Source organism: Onychomys torridus, chromosome 5, assembly GCF_903995425.1.
Source record: "Onychomys torridus chromosome 5, mOncTor1.1, whole genome shotgun sequence".
Classification (NCBI taxonomy): domain Eukaryota; kingdom Metazoa; phylum Chordata; class Mammalia; order Rodentia; family Cricetidae; genus Onychomys; species Onychomys torridus.
Window position 1 is genome coordinate 391,669 of NC_050447.1, and position 15,309 is coordinate 406,977.

Sequence of the window (15,309 nt, forward strand, 5' to 3'; positions counted from 1 at the left end):
AGCCCATAGTCTTCTTGCTGCTCCTCAAACAACATAAACATCCTCTTGCCAAAGAGGACCGATGTATCACCAATATACCATTAATAGAGTCTGCATGCTCACAATATTTCATGTAGCTCAGAATGGCTACAAACTCATTATGTAGCCAATGATGGCCTTGAACTTCTGATTATCCAGAGTGCTAAAATTACAAGCATGCATGTACATGCATGTATATATTACACTATATCCAATATATGCAGCGTTGGGGATCAAACTTACGTGTATGGTAAGCAAGCACACTACCAAATGAGCAAAAACCTGAACCAAAATATTTGTACTGTAAATACCCTAATTTCACTCAGGATTGCTCAAAAAGCTCTTCCTACAGTCTTGTAAAAAGAAATTACTTTTTCCCCACAATTCATTATTTTAAACCTATTTATATGAATGCTTATCTGCTTGTTTAACACAGGTCTGAGGCTCCAATTGAAAACTAATCTTCCAATTTAGATGGACACCTATGGCAAATATTACCTGAGAACCCATACCAAGGCACATATGTTTGTCATATGTTGACATTAATTTTTTTTTCTTTGTAACTAAAACATCTCCTTCTGGAATAACTGGAATTAAGAAGCATCTACTGATGGTCAGGATCCATACCACCATGGGGACATGGATAGCACCACTATCACATGCATAGATTTTCACAGTTGGCACAGGAGTCTGCACAAGTTACTTGTCTCAGTGCTTGGACAAAATATCAGACAAAAGCAATGTAAGAAAGCATGACTTTTACATTCCTCATAGTTGAAGAGTATAGTCCATTGTAGCATAGAAGCCATGGTAGCTGGCATTGGAGGCAACTAGTCACATAGCATCTGCAGTCGGAAAGCAGAGAGAGAAAAAATGGATACTGATGCTCATTTTCCCTTTCTTCTTTTTGATAAATTGGGTCATTAGGATGGGTCTTCCCACCTCAATTGACAGGTATGTCCAGAAGCTTCTTTCCCAAGTGATTCTCAATCCTGTCAAGGGTAAATAAAGGCAAATGTGCAGATTCGCAAATTCCTAAAAATTCTTTCTTCACCCAGTCTCACTCTTTGGCATCCATTTGTGTGTCTGTGCTTTTTTCTCTCCTCCTGTCTTGGAATCACTGTCAGTGGGTGCCATGACTCAGAGCAGTCCTGCAAAGGGTGAGCTGAGGCCTGCTTCACTTCTTTCTTCCTGGCTTCTCTTTCAGGGATACTGCTGGCTACATCTGATTCTGCATCACATCCCACCCTTTAACAGTAGCATCTAGATCATAGCAGTTAGAGGAGTGGTCAACAAGATTGCCATGGAGGCCACTGTGATGCTTTATGTTGACTGTCAACTTGACAGGACTATACTCTTCAACTATGAGGAATGTAAAAGTCATGCCAAAAAGACTCCATTAAAAAAAATTAAAATTAAAGAAAAGCCAGGCAGTGGTGGCGCACACCTTTAATCCCAGCACTTGGGAGGCAGAGCCAGGTGGATCTCTATGAGTTTGAGGCCAGCCTGGGCTACCAAGTGAGTTCCAGGAAAGGCACAAAGCTACACAGAGAAACCCTGTCTCGAAAAAACAAAAAAAAAAAAAAAAAAAAAGAAAGAAAAGAGAAAAAAATAAAGGACCACAAAGGAAGGAATGCAGGTTGTAGAAACTGAGATGAGAACAGCAAGCAAAAAGACTCTCCCTACATCCTAGACCTGACACACTAACTGTAAGGATGATTTTGAACTTCAAACCTCCAAGATGCTAATCAAATGTTGATTATTTTCAGCCAGGAAGCATTTGGTAATGTATGATAGTAGCAACTGGGATGGGATGCATCCATGTACATCATGGTATATCCTCAGAAATGTTGAGAGATAATGAAAACAACAAAGCAAGCCAAATCCATGATGGAAGGGTTTGTGCATTGGGCTATGTTCATGAATCCTGACCAAGGACACGAAAGGCATCGGCTGAGGGACACTATAATATGATTGCCCATGGAAGTTATTGTAGCTGCTCATTTCAACTTCTTAATTGAAATGCCTATGTCTCAGGAATTACTACGTGTCTAATTCTCCATTTTATTGACTCTTGTTTCTCTTATTATAGATTATAATGGTTTTATGGAAAGAGGGAAAAGCTGGTAGAAGAGGTGATGATCTCATCCCTCTCAATTCCACTCTAATATTCCCAAAGATGCAGCTGTGTATGGCAGAGCTGTGACCTAGGTGAGCTCATGTGCAGACTCGGGAACTGTGCTTGAAGTTAGGAATTCTCCCTCAAACACTAGTCAGAGTACTGCTGGATGAGAAACAGTATCTTACCCGACTCCTACTCTAGAAAGAATAAGAGTAACCAACACTTACTGAGTACTCACCTTGCGCCTAGACTTCCATGGTCATCCTCCTATAGACTTTGACCAACAACCTTTCTCAAAGTTCCCTCAGCTACCAAGAAATCTGAGCTTTATATGACTGAGCCTGATGCCTTGAGCACAATTAGCATCAATCAGAGAGTATCCACCAGAGAGAACAGAGATAATCCAGTAGCTCACATACCCTCCAACCTCCAACCCAGTCCTAGTTTACATTCACAAAGGCTTTTGCAGCACTTCTAACTTGCCCTGTATACTCTGACCAATGTACACACGTCTGTAGCTTACTACTACCACCTATTCCCTTGTGCAAATGTTGCTTGTGGCTAAAGGAATCACTAAGGTAGCACCAAGCAGCTCCGGATATGAACAAGCTGCATCTGCTCTGGCACTGTTTCTAGACCCTGAGGTCACAGGTCAGACACACAGAGATTTCAAGACAGTGCCTTTCTGTCACCAAGTCAGGGAGCCTGAAGAGAGCAGTGGGTTTCCCTTCTAGAGCTGAGCTTAGATCCAATGTCTTGACACTGGATAGTCACTTGACCTCAAGCAAAAGATAGATCACCATCTTTATGGTTCCTCAACAACATTTGACACAACTGAAAAGCAAGGACACTTTCTGAGCATCCAACATCACCCACAGAGGGCTGTGTGCCAGTAAAATATCAAGCACACTTAACAGTACAGTGCAAGGGTCAGTGCTCAGTTTGAGCTGTTTAAAGAGTGCTGTATTTGACCATAGACATAGGCCTATTCTAATTCTTCATTTCTCTTTTTAGGAGCTGTACTGGGGCAGGACTTATTTTTGCAGATAAATATCACCAATTCAGTAGATACATAACAATTTATAAGTTACTGAAGACTATGATAAACAAGCAGGTGGCAATGTAGGTACCACTAATAAATAACATCCTGGTAGCCACTTGCAGCACCCCTACTTTATTTCTCCAATGAATGCCCTGCTACCTGCCCTGTGATCCCTTTCTTCACTATCCTGCAATAGTCCCTTAGCCCTATGTGACTTAGTTCCCACAGAATACAGTGACTTGCTCAGAGTAATATAATTTTCTGCTCATTTCTTCAGATTTCCTGTCAACCTATTATGATTACAGTGCCTTTCATTTATTACAGACAACCATAGGCCAGGTCATACACCTTATACTTCATTATTTCCACACTATCATATCCATCCAAGTCAAAGAGACAACAATCACCATTATACAATGGCTGAACAGGTAGAGTGCCTACCCAATGATGTAGGCTTGGCAAATGCAGGATTCAGTGAGATATATTTTACATTCCTTTATTGTAACTCTAAAAATCTATATGCATATATCAACAGGCTCTGTAGAGAGATGAAATAACTGGAGCTCAGAAAAGAGGCATGCTCCAAGAATCCCACAGATTACAAATGAAAACTGCTTCTATCAATAAATAGATCGGAACACAGGGGTGCCCCTGACAGTTAACACCACCTGGTGGGCAATAGTAAGAAAGCAGATGTCTAAAAAAGAGTGAGAAAGATCAGCATTCTGCTCTGGTCTGTCTCCCCAGAAATGTGCTGGCTATGTGTAGTTTAATCGGGACTATGTTTATTTCACCCCATCAGACTGGTTGCATACAAATGCCTGCAGTTTTCCTCCAAGGGCTTTTCCTATTATAGCCAGCATGGTTTACAAGGCTCAGCCTCCCACCTAGCACAAGCCACAAGAATACTGCCTTCATGGCTAAATGGGGCCTTCTCATCAGCTGGAGGAGGGAGGGTCCTTCCTCACCAGCAAGAGAAAGAGGGGGGGCCCTGGAAGGGCACCATCTGTTATATGGGGGAGGCAGCCTCAAGATGAGAACTAACAGAAGTGGCTCTTTTCCAGGAAAGTACCTTGGGCAAGGAATAGAGGCTACAGGTTCAAATATCCTATCACCCCCACTACCATGTAACACAGAGAAATGTTGGTCTTGGCCTTATGTAAACTAAGAACATTCCTAAGTAAGTGACTTCACACACTTGCAAAATCCCTTTGGAAGCACTAAGTGGACTCTAGAAAAAACAGACTATGGCTTTGGGAGAATGACCTAGCTCTTCAGGGTTAGGATATACAGGGGCCCAGGTGCTCTGTGGAAAAGTTTATTTTCAAAACAACATGGGCAAGACTCTAGAAATGTACGTTTTATACTCTCTGGCAGCCACCAGCACTGATCTTCCTGATCCCAAAGATACACATTCTGGATGCATTGCAAAATGAAAGCACCCCAAAACACTAAGACTACCCCATCATCCAGTATGAAATCTATCATGTATAGTTGATCAAGGAGAGGTACACATGATCAATGCCATCTGAATGATGCTATGGGGAGCAAAGAACAAGAGGGAGAAGAGGCAAAAGCACCTAGGCATCCATTCTGCTGCACTGCCTTAACATTAGGAATGTCTTTCAGGACCACACTTGCCCTATGGCCCACTTGGCTCAGTGATTATCATAAAGTGTTGTTCAACAAGAAAACCCAAAGAATACTAATGTGGGTAGAAGAAGCACTCAGGTGCTATATAATCAAACTTGTAAAAATCAACTTTGCTTGCCAAGCATGGTCTTACTTTGTGACTGAGAAAAGCTCCAGGAATTAACAGACCCAGAACTATACCTTAAGGGCACAGCCAAGACTTTCCAGGCACACAGGATTCAGGCCCATATGTTTCCTCATGTTTCCTGTCTCCAGTTGAGCTGGCTTCCTAGCCAACTTCACACCCAGCTCCCAGCTCTTTGAAATTATAAGAATCTTTTAAAATATCAAGCTACTTTAGAAAAGTATCAATTTGTAAGAATCCTGATTGGCACTCTCTACCTGCAGGAATACAGACAGGTTTGGAGGAAGAGAAAGATCATGATTATGTTGCTCTATTTAGCTTCCAGATGGAGCTACCTCCCACAGGCAACCCACATACCCAAGGGCTGATGTCACTACTGGAATTTTAGTAGTACTGTGAGGGAGTGGGGATGAGTACCCCCACAAAGATCAACAACAGTGAACACAGCTGAGAGAGCTGGAGAGACAGAATCTAGGGAACCACAGTACATTTAGCTCAGGAAATATCTCAAGAAGAGTCACCAGGCAGGGGCCCTTCGGGTGGTTTTTGTGTCACTGTGATAGAGCCAGGTTTATAGTGAGGCAGTGATACTTCACCAGGCTGAAGTCTGGAGTGTAAGAAATGATGCAGCTCCAAACAGCACCTAATAGGATCTTTAAGAAAAAAATTCCCCTCACCGTCTTGTGCAATGAGAGAATAAAGCACAATCCTAGAAAAATAAGTTTTCTACTGTGATGATACTGTCTCCAAGGACAGAACAGAACATATGGACAGCCAGGAGAGAATGAAGGAGTAAGTAGAAGTGGAAGAGCAGGAAAAGAAAAAAGGGAAAAGGGGGGACAGAGAGACAAGAAGGGAGAGAGAGCGAGGAAAAGCAAGGCAAAGATGTAAGAGTAATTCTGACAGTGCATCAGGCATGGTGGCTTTTGGAAACAAGGTGTCTATGGTGGTGACTCCAAATTATCCCAGTCTGGGCTGGCTGGAGAGAAAGCTCAAAAGTTTAGAGCACTGGGATACAAACCACTCTTAAGGCCAGGGCCCATGTCTGAAAGCAGATGGCCAACACACCCACATCCACCCACCCCATACACATACACCAAAAACAAAACAAAACAAAACAAAAATCCACAAACAAACAAACAAAACTTTTTGGAGGTTCTCTGTCTCATATTGCTTTGTGTGTGTGTGTGTGTGTTGCAAATATGTGTGTCTCTATATGTGTTTCTTCAGATTTTTCTTTGGCTTTTTTTCTTCTGTTTCTCTGCTTTGTCCTATTCTAGATTGTTTATTTTATTTTATTGTTATTATTTTTTAGATTCTGTTTGTATTCTAATGAAGGAAAAGTATGAATTTCGGAGGGAGGGGAAGTGGGGAGGATCTGGAAGAAGTTGGAGGAGAGGAGACTACTATCAGAACATATACTATAAAATATGTGTTTTCAATTTTAAAAAAGTACATGGTTCTCTGGCAGAGGACTAGAGTTCAGTTCCCCAGCACCTACATGGCAGCTCACAACTTGCAAATTTTGGAATATTCAACAATCTCTTCTTGCCTCCCCAGGCTCTGTACAACATGGTGGACATATATCTATGCAGACAAAATACTCATAGACATAAAAGTAAATAAATCTTCAAAAGACATAACTTAGTCTAAGAGATAAAAGGTAGTATAAAGATTACTTATGATTGTCAACTTGATAGGACTTAGAATCACCATGGGAATAAAACTCTAGGCATACCCAAGAAAGTTTATCTAGATTATGTTACCAGAGTTGGAAGACGCACACTAATTGTGGATAGTAACCATTTTCTGGGCTGGGGTCCTGGAATGAATAAAAAGGGAAAGTGAGCCGAGTACCAGCACTCATCTGTGCTACTCGATTGTGGTTGCAAAATGACCAGCTGCCTTAATCTCTTGCCTCCTTAACATTGCCATCAAAATAAACTGAACCCTCCAACTGGGAGCCAAAATAAATCTTTTCTTCCTGAAGGTACCTTTTAAGGTGTTTTGTCACAGCAATAACAAAAGTAACTAATGCAGACAGGACAGCATTGCCTCACAGTTCTAAAGGCTGGGAGTCCCAGATAAGGTTTAAAAAAGAGCTGGTTAATTCTGATGTCCTTGTCCAAAGCTTGCAAATAGCTGCCTCCTCCCTCTGGCTTCACACCATCTTCCTTCTGAACCTGTGACCTCTTCTTATAAGGATAGTCATGCTGGATCAAAGCCCACATTTATTTTAACACAACTACCCTTGAAATCTGGCTTTTTCTGAATGCAGCACATTTTGAGCTACTAGACTTTAGAGCTACAGCACAAATGAAGCAGGCAGCACAAGATCCAGCCCTTATACCACTGCATCTTCATAAACTGGGGAAAATAAGACAGAAAGTGAAGAACTTCTCAAAAGTCAAACCATTGACATGCAGAAGAGTTGGGTGCAAATCTAGACCCCTGAGTCCTTGAAAACAGCATCCTAACATTCCATGAAGCCACCATAGGACTATAAAGTAACTAGTCTCAGGGCCTGCTCTATGGACAAGAGAACCAAACCCAGGGAGGTCAAGTAAGTTACCAGAAGGTTCCAGACCTAACAGAGTGAAGCTTAGACTCACACCTAAGGTCTATGTAGCTTGAGCCTAGATAAGAGTGTGTGTGCACATGTGTGTGTGCCACTCTCAGGTATCAATAACTCTCTGTAAAAATAGCAACAAGGTAAATACTGGACCCCATTCTGCTCTGTCCAGATGCTCTCCAGTCATTCAGTACATGCTTTAGATTTTTAGTTCCACTCTTAAGAGTCACGAAATTGCTGGGCAGTGGTGGGGCAAGCCTTTAATCCCAGTACTTGGGAGGCAGAAGGAGGCAGATCTTCGTGAGTTCTAGGCCAGCCTGGTCTACAGAGCGAGATCCAGGAAAGGCGCAAAGCTACACAGAGAAAGCCTGTCTTAAAATACCACAAAAAATAAAAAATAAAGAGTCACCAAATTTTAGAAAGGTAATAAAAACTATTGAACTTGGGACTGGAGAGATGGCTGAGCTATTAAGAACATCACTGACTGCTCTTTAAGAGGACCTGGGTTTGATTCCCAGAATTCATGTTGTGGCTCACGATTAGCTGTTAACTCTAGTACAAGAGGACTTAATGCCCTCTTCTGGCACGGAATGTACATGGTACAGATCTAAAGCAGGCAATAACACTCATACAATAAAAATAAATCTTAATTTAAAAAAAAAAAAAAAAAAAAGCCTTACCATTCTTACATTTTTCAGGACATTCAACAATGAGCCAACCACCTACAGTGAAACATGATTTGATTGATGACTGTTCTCCAAATTGTATTTCATGCTTCTTGGTTGCCTCTTGGGGTGCTTAGTATACAAACCTTGCACATTATTTCCTAGTAAATTATTGCTTGAATGCCTAAATAAGTGAGTGGATAAATGGATAAGTGGGTAAATGAATAAGTAGGTGGATGAAGGGATTAGTGAATGGATAGGTTAGTGGGTGGGTTAGAAGGATGGATGGATAGATTGGTGAACAGGCAGGAGGAAAGATAGTTGGATATGTAGGCAGGTGAATAGGTGAGTCAATAAGGCATGATAACCTCTAAAGATCTTTCCCAGCTTTAAGTTGCTCTAAGAAGTGAGTGAGACCCCTTACTGTTCCACAGCTGAAGACAGTATCAACCCTGAGACAGGAACTTTCTTCCATCTATCTTCCTCCTATCTAGACCATATCAGAAAAGTATCACCAACAAATATAATGCAATAAGCAGCTGCTTCTGAGCTTGGCTTTCTACCCATTACAGAATAATACAAAGTCCCTTAAGCCTATTAAACATCCTCCTTACTTAAAAAGAATGCCACACAATTGTGACATATGCTCCTCTACTGTCAACCCCTTGCAAGGTGGGGAAAAAGAATAACTTTACTATCATTATCCAAATCCACTGCCCTTATGTCTACATTTCCACTTGCAAAATGCCATTTATTTGAATGCCAGTTGCAACATGCCAGTTATTTGAAAAGCTATACACATGAAGCACCACCCTGGGCATTTTCCAGAGGCTCTTAGGACAACAGTTCATGATAGCAAAGTATTTACAAGCAATTCAAAGAGATTAAAATATTATTCAAGAATGCAGAATTATGTGATACAAATTGTATTAAAGACTGCTGAGCCTTTAAAGAATAGCCAGCAATCAGTCTAGGGATGGGATCTGAAAGAATAAAGGTCTCTCAGAAGAGAAGACACTGAGTTTTGGTAAACTGAAAAATGAAATGGGAAATGAAAGTTGGAATCACCAGCCACAAAAAATGACTAGTTTGGAGTCAAGGATTACCCTGGACATGACCTGGAAATAGCAAGTTAGGAATAACAGTGGCATACATTAAAGGCATAGAACTATTCTATGTGTCAAGAAAAAGGAACAAGATGTGGCTGAAAAATGAATGGTGGAATTGTCAACAAACAGCAAGCTATGAGCAATTTTTAGAGGCACATGAGTGTCTTTTAAACTCAAACAGATTGATACACTGAAGTGTTGTAGAATATTATTTTAAGGTGTGTTGCTTTTGTTTATGTTGCATTTGTTTAACTCCGTGAAGCTGTGTTACTGTGCCTGTCCAAAACACCTGATAATCTAATAAAGAATTGAACAATAGCAAGGCAGGAGAAAGGATAGGTGGAGCTGGCAGGCAGAGAAAATATATATAGAAGGAGAAATATATAGACAGGAAAAGAAAATCTAGGAATGTGAGAGGAAGGAGGAGGACTCTAGGGGCCAGTCACCCAGCTATATAGCAAGTCATAGAGTAAGAGTAAGCTTTACAAAAGAAAGAGAATGGGAAAAGCCGAGAAGCAAAAGGTAGATGGGATAATTTAAGTTACAGAAAGCTGGCTAGAAACTAAGCCAAGCTAAGGCTGAGCATTCATAATTAAGACTAAGCCTCCGTGTGTGATTTACTTGGGAGCTGGCTGGCAGTCCCTCCAAAAGAGCAAAAACCCTGCAAACAACACTGAAAAGCTGAAACCCCCACCATGTATGAGCAATCACTTAGTACTCAATTATGGTATCTCTACTTTGTACAGGGCACTCTACTAGATACTGAGCATTCATAGGTATGCTAGGTACTACAAAGAAGGGGAGTATGGAGAAATGTCTAAACCTAACTAAATCCTGCAAAGACTCAGCAGTTCCTAAAAGTGAGGAGAGGAAGACAATGCAGCAGAAAGACTGTGAGGCTACCTCCATGCCAAGGTGTCCTGAAACAAGAAATGGAATAAAAGTGTCCAGAGTATTCTAGAAGCAGGCATTAGGCTGTTCATATTCATGAAGAGAAGACAGCTGGGCTGCCCATGTAAATCAAATAATTAAGAAAAATGTGTGCCGCTCACAGTCAAAAGACCTGAGCAGTAAGGAGAGGGCACACAGTAGAGGGGGAAAAAAGGAGAAACAGAGGGTTATTTTTCCTTATATATTTTTATGTGTATATGTATGTGCAAAGGTCAGAAGTCGATGTTGAGAGTCTTCCTCTATCAGTCTCATATTTTCGTTTGAGACAGATTTTTTTACTAAACCTGGAGCTCTCTGATTGGCTAGACTGGAAGGCCAGTGAGCCTAGGATCCCCTACGTGAACAGTTATGGATGTACACAATCACATTCATCTGTTTTACACAGATTCTGGAGACTATAACTCGGGTGTTCATTGTTGCTCTGAAGGCACTTTACTAACTGAGCCAACTCACAAGCCCAAAATATGGGTTTTGAATAGAAGCTCAAGGTTTCTGAAAATAAAACTTGGGACTAATGTTTGCTTCATATTGCATGGTAATTATTTTTTTTCAACTTTTTTTATTATTATTATATTTCTGTTTTAATTTTACACATCAGCCATAGGTTCCCCTGTCCTCACCCCTCCCGCCCCCGCCCCCACCTTTCCCCCATCCCCTCCCCTCCATTCCCATCTCCTCCAGGGCCAAGACTCCCCTGGGGATTCATTTAAACCTGGTGGATTCAGTACAGGCAGGTCCAGTCCCCTCCTTCCAGGCTGAGCAAAGTGTCCCTGTGTAAGCCCAAGGTTCCAAACAGCCAGCTCATGCACTAAGGACAGGTCCCAGTCCCACAGCCTGGGAGCCTCCCAAGCAGTTCAAGCTATTCAATTGTCTCACTTATCCAGAGGGCCTAATCCAGTTGGGGGTTCCACAGCCTTTGGTTCATCATCCATGTGCTTCCATTCATTTGGCTATTTGTCCCTGTGCCTCTCCAATCTTGGTCTCAACAATTCACACTCTTACAGTCCTTCCTCTTTCTCAACAATTGGACTCCTGTAGCTCCACCTGGGGCCTGGCCGAGGATCTCTGCATCCACTTCCATCAGTTATTGGATGAGAGTTTGAGCATGACCGTTAGGGTGTTTGGCCATGTGATCACCAGACTAGGTCAGATCAGGCTTTCTCTCCACCATTGCCAGCAGTCTACAGAGGATGTATCATTGTGGGTTTCTGGGGACCTCTCCAGCACTCTGCCTATTCCTCCTGTTCTCATGTGGTCTTCATTTATCATGGTCTGTTATTCCTTGTTCCCCCTTTCTGTTCTTGATCCAGCTGGGATCTCCTGCTCCCCTAAGCTTTGTTTCCCTCAAACCTTGCCCTTCACTACTCCCACTGTCATCCAGGTTGTTCATGTAGATCTCATCCATTTATCTGTCATTGGGTGATCCCTGGGTCTTTCCTAGGGTCCTGTTATCTAGGTAGCCTCCCTAGAGTTCCATAGCAGTCTAGTCATCTTTGTTTTACATCTAATATCCTCCTATGAGTGAGTACACATCATGTTTGTCCTTCTGAGTCTGGGTTACCTCACTCAGGATGATTTTTTCTAGATCCATCCATTTGCCTGCAAACCTCATGATGTCATTGTTTTTCTCTGCGGAATATGTAGTACTCCAGCATAGTAAGTATTTTACACTTAAGGAAAGTGAAGCCCAGGGAGTAGAATGACATCATCATCAAACCAGCAGAAACTACTCCAAGATTCAATGTTACACATTTGCATTTGGAAAGCTTCGCTAATATTACCTGGTGGCTCCCTGGATGGATACCTTTGAATTGGTCAGAAAGTCAGCTTCTGCTGGAATAATGACCCTTCTATAAGAATCCCAGACCCATCATAGGAGTGCTGCAAAAGAAGTGGCCAAGAGGACTGTATCCATTGGTGGTGGAGCCCCACTGGCAGTAAGGAAGGGCAGAATGACAGTCTGCTACTAAGCAACTAGAGGAATGATACCCTCCATCCATAAGCCATGGTGCAATCATCAGGAAACCTTAATTTAACTGCAAACATGGTCCATACCAGAAAGAAACAAGTGGATATGTGGTGGAAAACAAGAGTGGTTAGAAACACAGCAACTGAGATGTGGGGAAGGGAGATGGACAGTATATGTCTGCATGGGGAATTACAGATGGGAAATGCCCTATAGAGGTCAACAAGCAAAGGCTAGCATCTTGGAAAGGGAACAGAGGCTGGAGGTGTGGCTCAATATAGAGAACTTGCCTATCAAGTGTAGGGTCCTAGGTTCAACCTCCAGTACTAGGAAAAACAAACACCAACAATAGGCATCAAAGGATAGAAAGAGGAGGAGCCAATGACCTGATCATGGCCCCCACTTTTCTGTGGTCTCAAATGAAATGAAGTTTAAAGGAGCTCTCTATGACACACAGTCTACTGACTCTATGTGCCACTGATGTTCTTGAAGAATGTAGTCTAATAAACATTTCTACATCACAGTGTCAGTAACTCATTTAAACACAGCACAACTTCTTTCCCTGTGTCTAATTTGTTTTGTATTTGTCCTCCAAATCTCCCCATTGTGGAACTCATAAATCACAAAAGCAAAACCTATCACCAGAATGCTGAAATTTGTAGTGAAGTTCCAAGTTTCATTTCATGTCTAGTTTCTTATAACTAAGCAGTTTTACTATAAAAGGAGAATGGGGATTGATATAGCTACAGAGGATGGAAAATGGATAGAAAGCCCAGGGAATGATTACATAAAACAGTCCCGGAAGGTTTGACTGTTTAGAAGCTCACTAAAGAAATGGATGGATCCTGCTTTAAAAAAGAGTTGCAGCTTTCCCCAGTTCCCCAAAACTGGATAGAGCAAAGCAATGAGGCTATTTCCACTCCTGCCTGGAACCACATGAATATATATACCCAACAACCTTTGGCCAGCAATGTCCTGTGCCCTGCCACTTATACAGAATACAAATGCAGGTTTATTCTTTGACTCCTAGGAAGCACATAAATTATACTTAGGGGTTCACTCATTCTACAATTCCTGGAGGTTAATTGTAAAACCTGAAAAATCAGTACACACAGGTGGACAATGCAAATCAGATGGATACCCTGAATTCTCTACTTGGTGATTTTAGTTCAGGAATTTTTGTCTTCCTAGTTATAGTTTCTCAACCAGAAATAGTAAATCCATATAGTTGCTTGTTCTTTCTCATTGTCATATGGTGCTGAAAATTCACCCCCTTTCTACTGTTGGTAGAAATGAAAATTGACCTAGATATTATGGAAACTAGTATAAATGCCTTTGAAAATACTAGGAACAGAATAGCCATATGACATAGCACTGAGACTGAAATCAGTATGTCAGAGAGCAAAGTTGGAATAAGCGCAGTGCTCAGATTAAAGACATGTGAGCTACCATACAGGAATAGGGTGTGTGTGTGTGTGTGTGTGTGTGTGTGTGTGTGTGTGTGTGTGTGTGTGCATGTGCAATGGCAGAAATCAGAGTACAACTTGGGAGAGCTGGCTTCCCCCATCTTGGTCCTTGGGATTGAATTCAGGTTGTCAATAGCATTACTCACAATAACCAATGTGAAACAGATGCCGGCTGATAGAATACATAAAGAAAATGTGTTATAGTAGTTGGAAAGATAGTTGGGTAAGTACAGTGCTTGCCATGCAAACATGAGGACTGATGTTCAGATCTCCAGCACCCATATAAAAGCTAAGTGGACACTGTGTCCCACCTACAGTTCTAGAACATGAGAAACAGAGATAGGGAATCCCTGGAAAAAGTTAGCTAACCTGACTAGACAAAGTATGGTGAGCTCTAAGCTTAGCTAGAGACCATTCTTAATATGCAGGGTAGAAAGAGATTGAGAAAGACACCTGATATCAGGCTCGGGCCTTCATATGTTTATATATACATGCATCAGTACCTATATACACACATATATGGACATGCATACATACAAAAAAAATATAAATGTGTTAAATACACACACACACACACACACACACACACACACACACACACACACACACATTCTTCCAGAGTTCCTCCAGTGTCCACAGCAGTGGCTCCAAGACCCTGGTGGGTACCAGGATCACAACAAGGATGATGATTAAAATGTCAGATTATCAAGCCATTATCCAAGAGTATCTCTATATGAATATGTATAGAGTGAGCTCAGACTATAACATTTTAAATAAGTTCCCACTTAGCAAATTGTCACTCTTTTAACACCAAGTTAAAATTGTCACTCATGCAGACAAGTTTAAAATGTCATTGAGCAACATCCCATGCTGACACACTTGGACCCTGCCTAACTTTACAATGTGTTTTCCTGTTATTGTTCTGAAACCAACACTAAGAAATATCCAAGGAGCCTACAAACCATTGCAAGCTTATTTAATTTTAAGTTAATTCTCCCTTACTAACTACTAATTCAATTTCATGTTCCGCTGGATAAATTATTCCAGTTCTTTGCACAATCCATATTGAAATGTTTACTCAGCCCACATGCTTACATGTGATCAGAACCCATAGCCCTGGCTTTATAAAGTGGAGAGAAACCTGCAAACTCTAGTTCCATGGAGTTACAATTATATCTTGACGTTGTCAGATTTAAGAAATAAAACTATAAGATTTTCTTTCAGTTCTGGATTTCAGATCAACTAATAAAACTTTTAATATAATTATGTCTCAGCAATTTTCACAGCATACAGTAAATAAATAAATATATTAATAGCTGTTTACCTAAAATTCAAAATTGTGACAGGCCTATATTTTATATGACACCTTTATTACGTTTGTGTGTGTCTATGTAAAAATATTAATTTAGCCTCTATTATTTGTCACTTGTTCCAAAAACACGCCTTCTCTAGGAGGCTTGTTGATAAATGTATGGCGGCAGGCTCAAACCTGCTCTTTTACCTTTGGTCAATGTCTGGCATTCCTGAAGCCACCTTGAAAATGTGGGAAGAAGGCAAAGGCACACTGAGATGACAGAAGTTAGTCTGTCAATCAATGCCAACCAGTACCTACCTCCACAGT

The 15,309-nt window shown here is 41.3% G+C and overlaps 1 protein-coding gene and 1 non-coding gene across 4 annotated transcripts in view; both read right to left on the reverse strand.

Moving 5' to 3' along the window:
* The window catches only part of Large1 (LARGE xylosyl- and glucuronyltransferase 1), a 506,337-nt gene that overhangs the window by 332,048 nt on the left and 158,980 nt on the right, over positions 1–15,309 (reverse strand). The gene's annotated exons all lie outside the window — the stretch shown is intronic.
* LOC118584941 lies at positions 2,687–2,821 on the reverse strand. The gene has a single exon (XR_004945108.1). It is a non-coding gene; the product is annotated as a small nucleolar RNA SNORA76 (small nucleolar RNA).